The sequence below is a fragment of the Otolemur garnettii genome, unplaced genomic scaffold (assembly GCF_000181295.1).
Source record: "Otolemur garnettii isolate 467f Iridium unplaced genomic scaffold, OtoGar3 scaffold00028, whole genome shotgun sequence".
Classification (NCBI taxonomy): Eukaryota; Metazoa; Chordata; class Mammalia; order Primates; family Galagidae; genus Otolemur; species Otolemur garnettii.
This window is the reverse complement of record NW_003852423.1, coordinates 10,243,501-10,253,512: the sequence shown is the minus strand read 5'-3', so window position 1 is coordinate 10,253,512 and position 10,012 is coordinate 10,243,501. Positions and strand designations below refer to the sequence as shown.

At 45.1% G+C, this 10,012-nt stretch overlaps 1 protein-coding gene across 1 annotated transcript in view; it reads left to right on the top strand.

Moving 5' to 3' along the window:
• The window catches only part of JAZF1 (JAZF zinc finger 1), a 344,775-nt gene that overhangs the window by 53,642 nt on the left and 281,121 nt on the right, over nt 1-10,012 (top strand). The window lies entirely within an intron of this gene.

The following is a 10,012-nucleotide window of genomic DNA, read 5'->3' as shown; positions in this document are numbered from 1 at the left end:
GCAGCCATCATTGTTGTTTGACGGGCCTGGGCTGGATTCGAACCCGCCACCTTAGGTGTATGTGGCTGGCACCTTAGCCGCTTGAGCCACAGGCGCCGAGCCAGCCTGTTTGATTTTTAACTCAAAATTTAACTTGGCCTCTCAGAACTTTAGTTAAATGCTACTAAGAGAGGGTTATCCTCTTGCTACTCAAAGGGCTGGCCACATTTTCTTTTTTGACATTTATCTTCACGTTGATAAAAATTCAACTCTTTGACGCTTTGTTGTTGTTGTTGTTATTCTTTTTAGACCTTCCAGGCAAGTCACTTGTGGTTCTCTCTTAGCGTTAACATGAATTAGGGCAAGCCTGGTGGAATGTTGGTATCGTGCTGTCGGGTGTCACAACTCCCCTTGTATACATTGCCATTGTCATCATTCTCAAATCACGTCCACTCTAGGCCCCTGGATAGGCTGGTTTCCATCCCACTTCCACAGGTTCCTTTGACATCCGTATGCCCCACTCTAAGCCCCCAGCCCCACCTCCAACCCCTCACCTGGGTGAGCTGTGCCTGAGGTTACTCTGTTTCTCTGAAGGGCATTTGTGGGAGGGGGATTGGTGTGCTCCCACTTAATGGGCACACCTCCTGGGTGCAGGACACAACCACTACGAGGACCTTACGTAACAAATGCAAATACTGTAACCTAATCATCCGTACCCTCATATTAATCTGAAATTTAAAAAAAGAAAGGCCATTTGCATTCAATAGTAGCTCACAAAGCTTTCAAAGGCTTAAGGCATGACTTGACCCTTTGGAGGAAGGATCTGTCCATTTTCCTTTGGCCATTGGGTTAGTTTGAGGGTGCTTGTGCCTGCTTTGCAGCTGTGCATAGACTGTTCATCAATTCTAGTCAAAAGCAAGCTTCATAACTATCTGGATTTATGTCCTGAGCTGCTGATCATGGCCTGGGATATCCCAGAGCCTTGATTGAGTGGCTAGAACAAACTATTCATTGATTCCTCAACCTTTGGAGGCTGACACGCTTAGGGGTTCTGGCCAGAAAGGCCATCCGACCTTTTCTGTGGGAGATCAGTTCAAGAACATACTTTCCGGCTCGGCGCCTGTGGCTCAAGTGGCTAAGGCGCCAGCCATATACACCCGAGGTGGCGGGTTCAAATCCAGCCCGGGCCCACCAAATAACAATGACAGCTGCAACCAAAAAATAGCCAGGCGTTGTGGCGGGCGCCTGTGGTCCCAGCTACTTGGGAGGCGGAGGCAGGAGACTCGCTTGAGCCCAGGAATTGGAGGTTGCTATGAGCTGTGATGCCACAGCACTCTACCCAGGGGACAGCTTGAGGCTCTGTCTCAAAAAAAAAAAACAAAAAAAACATACTTTCCAATTGGCTTGGAGGCTTCCTGGGGTGGCAGTACAGGGGACTTGAGCCTTGACCTGAAGAGGAAAAGACCTTTAGGGATCAGTGGACTGTCTACTCTCTGCCCTCTCTCAAATGTCAGGCCTTTGCTCCATCTTGTAGTACTCTACCCCTAAGGTGGCTCTAGAGACAGTAGTGTCCCTGAAATCCATAGGTAGAGGGTTAGGGGCACAGGACACAGCCTTGTTGGAATGGTGGTGTAGGAGCTAAGCTCAGAGTTGCTCTTCTCTCCTCCTCCCCTCCCTCCCTTCCCGTTCCTCATCATGCTCAGCCCTATGGCCTCTGTGCTGTTCCAGGCTTATTCCTGCACTGGAGTGTGGACCTGCTTTCCCTGACTTTTGCCTGGCTTGCTCCTTTTCAATCACTGGGGTGTGCACAAGAGGCCTTGTGTACAGTGGTACCTTAGCCCTGCCTGTCCTTCTCTATTCTTCAGGCTACTTTTTTTCTTCCCAGCTCTTATACTACCTGAAATGTTACTGGTTATGTGCTCATTTATTTGTTCCTCCCCTGCACTAGGAGGGGTGAGAATGGGAACTTTCTCTGATTCACTGCTGTGTTTCCAAGCAGCCAAATCACTGCCTGGCAAATAGTAACTGCAATAAATATTTGTTGCAGGATTGAGCAAGCACTTTGCTTTTGCTTGGGATAGTGTGCTGTTAGGGTAGCTTTGGGGACTGATGGCAAGTATGAAGGGACTACATCCTTCCCACCTTGAGCCTTTCCTGGCACCTCCAGTGACAGTGAAGCTCGCTACACTGGAACCATAGGATAAAGCAGGCATCCTCAAACTACGGCCTGTGGGCCACATGCATCCCACCTAGGACATATATCCAACCTACCAGGTGTTTTTGCCACCGCTGCCTGTCCTACTTAGCAGCTGACTCGTCCCTAGGCCTGCAGTCTGGCCCTCCAACGGTCTGAGGGACAGTGAACTGGTCCCCTGTTTAAAAAGTTTGAGGACCCCTGGGATAAAGCCAGATGTAGCTGAGGGAGATTGCCTTATTTGTCTTAAAGAGAGTGCCTACTGGGTCCGGTTCTGTCTGCAAACCTGTGTTTGAGACCAATCTTGGTATTGGGTTGGCAGGCCCCTTGCAACATCTAATTGAATTCTAGGCTGAAAGTATCATCCATCTATCATTTAGCGCTGATGAGAAGTCGGTGTTTGAGAAGTAAGCAAGGCCCAGCAGTCTCATTTTATTAACTCTAACGCTTGCACGGGGGCCAGGGTGGTGGTGAGGTAGGACTGAGAGGACAGGTAAAGGAAGATGGCAGACAAGATGGGCAAACCTGGCAGCTTGCAGACCTTCCAAGGGAAGATCCCCAACTCCTGTGCTTTGAACACCAGACTGGTGTTAATCAGGGGTATTTTTTGTATCAGCATTGTCAACATTTACATTCACTTTACACATTGGATTTGCATCTGAAAAGACCAACTATAATCAACATTTAAGGGATAACACTCAAATTTGCATGTGATTGAGCAGACGTGTTAAGTAATTTTTAGCCTGGCTGTTGCTAGGAAACCAATTAATAAAGCTCCACGTTTCATTAAAAACCGGGTTCTATCTTTGCTTTCATTGAACTTCACAATTCAGCCCGTACTGCACTTTCTCCTCCTCAGTAAATTGTGACAGATAAATTATCATTTTACTAAATTTATTTCTGTGATTACAATTGTTAGTCATATCTGTCAATACAACTTGAAAGCTTTTTTTCTTTTAATGCTTTAGGGGGAGACTGAATTTTAACTGTTCATCATTTTTTTCTTCCTAGCTTATGGACCCTTTAAATAATATTTTTGTGAAGGCCTTCCAAAGCGTGGGTTAACAATTTTAAAAAATAAAGCAATCTTCCTTGTTCCGTAATTGCACCTTTTCAGTGTAGTGACTAATAATTAGAATATTAGGCACTATTCAGAAACTGACAGGCAACTGATTAAGCATCCAGCTGCATTTGATCTTTTCTCTGCCTTTCTGTGGTTTATAGGCTACACCAGGTTCTGTCCTTTTAGCAATATGATTAAAATTTTTATGACTTTATTTTGCATAACAGGCTCCTGCTCTTATTAAGACAAAATACATTTTTAGCTCCTACCATGCCTCTCTGAGCCAATCAACTAGGCTGTTGCATTTAAGCAGTAATGCCGTCATACAGCTTAGCATTTTGTAGTACTGATTTGATCAAAATGCTCATTAAGAAGCAAAATTAGTTTCTATTCGCATCTGTTCCACAGCATTTTAATCGCTTTATTTGGGTGATACATGCAATTGTGTCTGAGTCTTCACCTTGGTTAAAATGGTATTGCACTCATTTTCTAAGGGCTAAGAAAAAATAGAATCTGCTTCCCTATTTTGTACTTTGGTCTTTAGGATCTGAAGGTAAAGTGCAAAGGACATGGAATTTGGAAGCACGTATTCCCTAGAGTCAGCCTCTGGCTCAGCTAGTTCTGCACCTCAGTGCCGTTAAGTGGGAGAAGATGACGTGTCCAGGGTTGTTGAGGGGTGGGCAGTGAGTCCTCAGCTCGCCTTCCTTCCCTCTCCCTCAGTGACTGCTCCAGGCCTGTGTTAGTCTGCTCAGGCAGCCGTAACACAGTATCATGGACTGGTTGGCTTAAACAATAGAAGTTTATTTTTCTCACAGTTTTGAAGACTAGACGTCTAAGAGCAGGTGCTGGCTCTCTCCTGGCCTCTCTCCTGGGCTGGCAGAGGGTGCCGCCTCCTGCGTCCTCTCTGGGTCTTTCCTCCATGCACGCACACTTCTCGGGTCTCCGTGTGTGCTGCTTTGCTCTTGTAATAAATCAGACGGGTAAGGGCCCACCTCAATGCCCTCATTTTAACTCAATGCCCTCTTTTCAAGCTTTATCTCTGAATAGAGTTACTTTCTGATTCCTGAGGGTTTAAGGCTTTGGTAGATGAATTTTGGAAGGACACCAGTCAGCCTAAAATGGGTGCTAACCGAGAAGCTGCCCATTTGACATTGCTGACTCTCATTCACTTGATTTGGTTCCTATTCAAGTGGGCAAAACATCAACAGAAGAGTCAGGAAATGGGGGTTTTAGTTATGGATTTTCTGGCTCGTCAGAGTTGATCAGAAATACTCAACCTGCCTAATGCCGCGGCCCTTTAATACAGTTCCTGTGGATCGCGACCCACAAGTTGAGAACCGCTGACTAAAACTACCTCTCCTTTATTTTTAGCCATGATTTCTACCTTTTTGCATCTGTTATAAGGCTAACTCTTCCTGACCCTCATAAGGGTCATCAGTCTTAGGATCTTAAGACCTTTGTTTTTGCCCTCCATCATTACTAGATGCATACATATGTGATATATGAGGTGCAGGTGGTATGGGTACGTGCCAATTTTCCTTTTAAACATATGATGGAAGGCCAGGTGCAGTAGCTCATACCTGTAATCCTAGCATCGTGGGAGTCTGAGATTGGGTGGATTGCTTGAGCTCAGGAGATCAAGACCAGCCTGAGCAAGAGACCCATCTCTACTAAAAAAACCAAACCAAAACAACAACAACCAAGTGTTGTGGAGGGTGCCTGTAGTCCCAGCTACTTAGGAGGCTGAGACAAGAGAATCACCTGAGGTTGCTGTGAGCTGTGATAATGCCATGGCCACTCGACCCAGGGTAACAGAATGAGACTCTGTCCCAGATAATTAAATACATAAATAGGTGAATGAATGGATGTAAAGTGGCTCTTATATGACTGGCCAGCACCAGGCTTTGGGGCCAGTACACAAATGGGCAATGAGAACGTAGTGACAGAAATACTGTAGAGAAGGTCATTCATTCAGTCAGCTAATAATATACTTACTGAGGGCCGACTGTGTGCCACTGTGCTAGTTACTGGGGATACAGTAATAGATTAAAATAGTCATGGTCTTTGTTCTTACAGCACAGTCTAGTGGGGACATAAGTTTTAATCAAATAATATCATGGTTCTACTGGGCAACTCTGGTAAGTGCTGAAAAGGAGAGAGTTATGTGACGTCCTGAGGGTGAATAACAGTGAGGACCAGGGAACATTTTCCCGGCTAGAGTGAGAGCTGAAGAGGGTGAGACTTAATTTATTTACTTACTTTTTTAAGAGACAGTTCCTCATTTTGTTGCTCTTGGTAGAGTGCTGTGGTGTCACATCTCACAGCAACCTCCAGTTCTTGGGCTTAGGCGATTCTCTTGCCTCAGCCTCCCGAGTAGCTGGGACTACAGGCGCCCACCACAATGCCCGGCTACTTTTTTGTTGCAGTTTGGCTGGGCAGGGTTCGAACCTGCCACCCTTGGTATATGGGGCTGGTGCTGAGCCACAGGTGCTGCCCCAGTGAGACTTATTTTGATGAAAGGCTGAGCAGTAGAGTTGTGCTGCTGAGGGTGGTTGTGAGTTGGAATGTGGTTAGGAACTTTTCTATTTTTTTTTGGAGACAGAGCCTCAAGCTATCCCCCTGGGTAGAGTGCTATGGCATCACAGCTCACAGCAACCTCTAACTCCTGGGCTCAAGCGAGTCTCCTGCCTCAGCCTCCCAAGTAGCTGGGACTACAGGCGCCCTCCACAACACCTGGCCATTTTTTGGTTGCAGCCATCATTGTTGTTTGGCGGGCCCGGGCTGGGGATTCGAACCCGCCACCTTATGTGTATATGGCTGGTGCCTTAGCCGGTTGAGCCACAGGCGCCGAGCCAGTTAGGAACTTTTCATGAGCGCAGACTATATATATGTGCAAAGGCCCTGAGACAGAAAAGAGCTTAACAGGAGAGAAAAGGGCAGTGTAACTAGAGGCAGGTATGTAGTGAGACGTAGCTGAGAGTCTTCTGGAAAGGCTAGGGGGTTGGGAAAGAATTCCAAGAGAAGTGAAATCTGTGTTTTTAAGGATAAATAGAACTGATTTCTTCTGGCAGAAAAGAAGGAAGGGGTATCTTTAGATAGAATGTCAGCAATTCGGTGTATTCAGGAAATACTAAGTTTGGGCTGGCTAAAATGTCACATGAAGAAACTCATCATTCCAGCTGATGAAGTTTATACTTCATTGGGTTCTAGCTAACTGAAAGTTTACCAGATTTGCTAAGTTGACATGTATTGGCCTGCACCTATGCAGGGGCTCATTACACAGAGAATGAATGAATGAACAAATGAATGCTGCTTCACTGCATGGGAGATGTTGATTAGAGCGAAAGGATTGACCTAAGCCCAGAAGCGACAACATGTTGGTATTTCAACTATTCAGGTCTGGTGAACTGTTGGAGGGCAGGTTGCATTGACTTCTCAGGTGCAGCTGAGTCCTCAGCCTCTGTTTATTCCTCCCCTGCAGATGGGGGAGGGCCCCTTAAATCCCACTCACTTATCCAGCTTCACCCTGGTTGCCTGAAACAATCCCAAGTGGAGTCCCAAAAGAGCTCCAGCTCTTTGGCCTGGGTCAGCAGTTGCTGTCAGGCTGACCTGGGTCATGGTGGCCGGGTTCTGGTGAGGAAGGTTCGGTCAGTGATCACATAAGCTGAGCATGTTCCGGACCTGGTAGGCAGCCCTGATTGGATAGAAGATCTTCATTCTGTCTGCAGGGGAAGAAGGGGAGGAAAACTGGGAATGTGGGAGCACATTGTACTGCGTAGAAGGCTCTGGCAGCTGTACCTCTGACGGAAGGACTCATCTGTCATTTGTTTGGCTAAGGCATGATTCTTTATTTTTTCCCCAAGGAAGCTAAAATAAGAATTTTAAATCTAAATTGGAGTTTAGAATGCTTTATTTCCCCTGGTTTAAACAGTTGATTTAATTAAACAGAAGTAAACAAGGCCACTTTTCTGGCTGTTGCTAAGTAGACAGTCTTCTGTTTTTCAAAGATTTTCATAAATGGGAGAAATATTCTTTGACCTTGGATACTCTTCTTCCCATGTGAATTGTGGCACCAAACTATCCTTTAGGTGAAGGTAGCTTGGGAGAGAGCTTTTGACAGCCCTCAAGATTATGGGATTCAGAAGACCAGGGTATCTAAATTGAGGGTATATATTTACTCATAAATAATGGAACAGCTGCCTAAAGCAACACCTGAAGGGTATCTAACTTGATGAACATGGACTTTATAATCTTTGCCTAGTTAATTGTTATCAGTTCTTCTGGGCCCCACAGACAAACGTGCAAGCACGAGACATTCTTATCTTTGTTGGTCATATGTATATAAATACACCTGTTATATTTGACTTTTTTCAGCTCAAGAAAAGGGTAGACTAGCCTTTCACTTTTAGGAAATTCAGGAAACACTATTAAGCACCAATTGCCATTTCAGTGAGCCTAGGGGTGAGATGAAAATAGGGTCAACCCCCCCCCCCACACACACACACACCCAGCTGAGTTTCACTGAATAGTAGCCAGGAAACTACAAGGATACAGAAATGGAGCTGATGTTAAAGAAAAATCTTGGCATTTATACATCATGCTCATCTCACAGCTTTGTAAATTATACTTCCTGTAGGTTTTTCGTATTTTGTGTTTGTACATGCTTTTAATTGCATTTTCACTTTATTTCTACCTGTTTATACTATCTCTGTCATAGAGCTCTCTGGCTTCCAGAAAGGGGCAGCTCCCTGGCCAGAAGGGAAGCTAAAGCATTGATAAATTGGAGTAAGGGGAACCCTAGATTTCATGGGGAATTGTTGGGGCACGGCATCCTGGCATCTGGAGGACATAGGGTCTTGGGGGTTAGTTTGTGAGCAACATTGAAGTCTCAGGCAACTGCAGGAAGTGGGAATTTGCAAAGAGGGCAGCAGGGCAGAGCCAGGCAAATCCCCCCACTGAGGGTGGTTTCCCAGCTCAGGTAGGCCTTGGCTGGGCAGTAGCTCTGAGCGATTGATCAGACAGCTTGAGATCACATGTATGAATTACTGGGGAAAAGAACGTCATGCAACCAGTGATTCAGACCACTTCTTTCACCCCTAGGAACAAAGGGAAAGATGTCTGCCATTTGTATTTTTATTCACTTCTTTTTACTACTTGACACTATACCTTAGCTTCTCTGTGTTTCAAGTTCTTCAAGCAATGAGAAAGTTTAATGACCTGGAGTCAGGGTTCCTTCGGCTGTAATGTTCTTTGATTATGGAATTCTAGAGAGCACAAAGAACAAGCAGTTCTCAAAGGTCTCTATTTTAATTAGGGAGTTTCATTAAACCCATGAGAAGTTTAAGAAAAAAACCAAACAAACAAAAGCCATAAACAATTGTACAAGATAAGCATTGTTGCAAGACAGAAAGGGGTTGATGGCCAGTTCTGTAGGCTAAGGTGTCCAGAGAAGTCTTGGTGGAGGTTGGAGGGTTTGGAAAGCATATTTCATGATGGCAGGAATAGAAAAGACTACATCTGTCTTCACTACTAGATCTAACACATAGTAGGGGCTTGTTACACATCACTGAATATATAAGTACACTGGGATATAACTGCTCATATAGATGTATGTGTAGATAACATTCACAATTATGTAGGGGACTGTTGGGGCAAAGGGCAGGAGAAAACAGGTTAAATCAAGATTAAGCAAGAATTTTTAATCTGTTCATTGCATCCCAAATGCCTTCAACTTGGTGTCTGGCACTTAGTGGGTACTCAATAAATATTTGTTGAATGAATAAGGTGATTAATGGCACAATTAGTAAATATGAGGGGGAAGCGTGGGAGGTTTTGAGAAACCACCTTTTGCGAAAGGTACGTGGCAGCCACATGTAGAATCAATTGTAAATAGACAGAAAAGGATACAGGTTAAGAGATCACGAGGTGGGGAAGGGCAGGGTGGAGGATGTGGTGAGTGGTGGTTGTGGGAATGGTGTCATGGGAGGGTTGAGTCAGAAGATGTGTAAGGTCCAAGGTAGTAAAGAGTCCAGGTAAGTTGGAAAATGTTCGTTTTATTGACATAGGGGAAACAAAGTAGGAAAAGTCCTCTCAGGGACTTTCAGGTGCGTGGGTGGTCTCTGCAGGTTGCCTTTGGAAGCAGCAGCTTCTGGGGGTGAGAGTGGGGAGGGAGATGGGGTCAGGAGGTGCCTCGGGAGTAGCATGGCCTTGAAGTTCAAGGGCTGTTGGCTTCTCTTCCAACTCTGTTTCTTTCAGAAACATCACAGAGGTGTTAAAAGCTGTTCTTTCATATTTGGGGAGCTTTATTTCGTAGGATTCCCCCTGCCCTCTTCTCTAGCATTTTCGTTATTTCTTCTGTAGTATCACCTAGTTACTATTGTCTGGTGTTATTCTCCCTTATGAGAAAGTTACTAGTCTGTGTCTAATACATGAACATCCCCTTGTCGGAATTCATCCCCGTGCTATAAGGTTTTTGAACTCTGTGTGTGTGTGTGTGTGTGTGTGTGTGTGTGAATCTCCGTAACATGATCTCTAATAACTAATTTTACAACCTCATATGACAAGTAATATGTACATCATGGATTGAACAAAACTTGAAGGATGCCAATATAGAATGTAGTAATTAGTATCAGAGTACAAGGGCATGAACCATAGAATATGATAGCTTCCACATTTTTCCTTTAAAAATTCCAGTGTATATGGCTCGGCGCCTGTGGCTCAGGCGGCTCAGGCGCCAGCCACATACACCTAAGGTGGCGGGTTCGAATCCAGCCCAG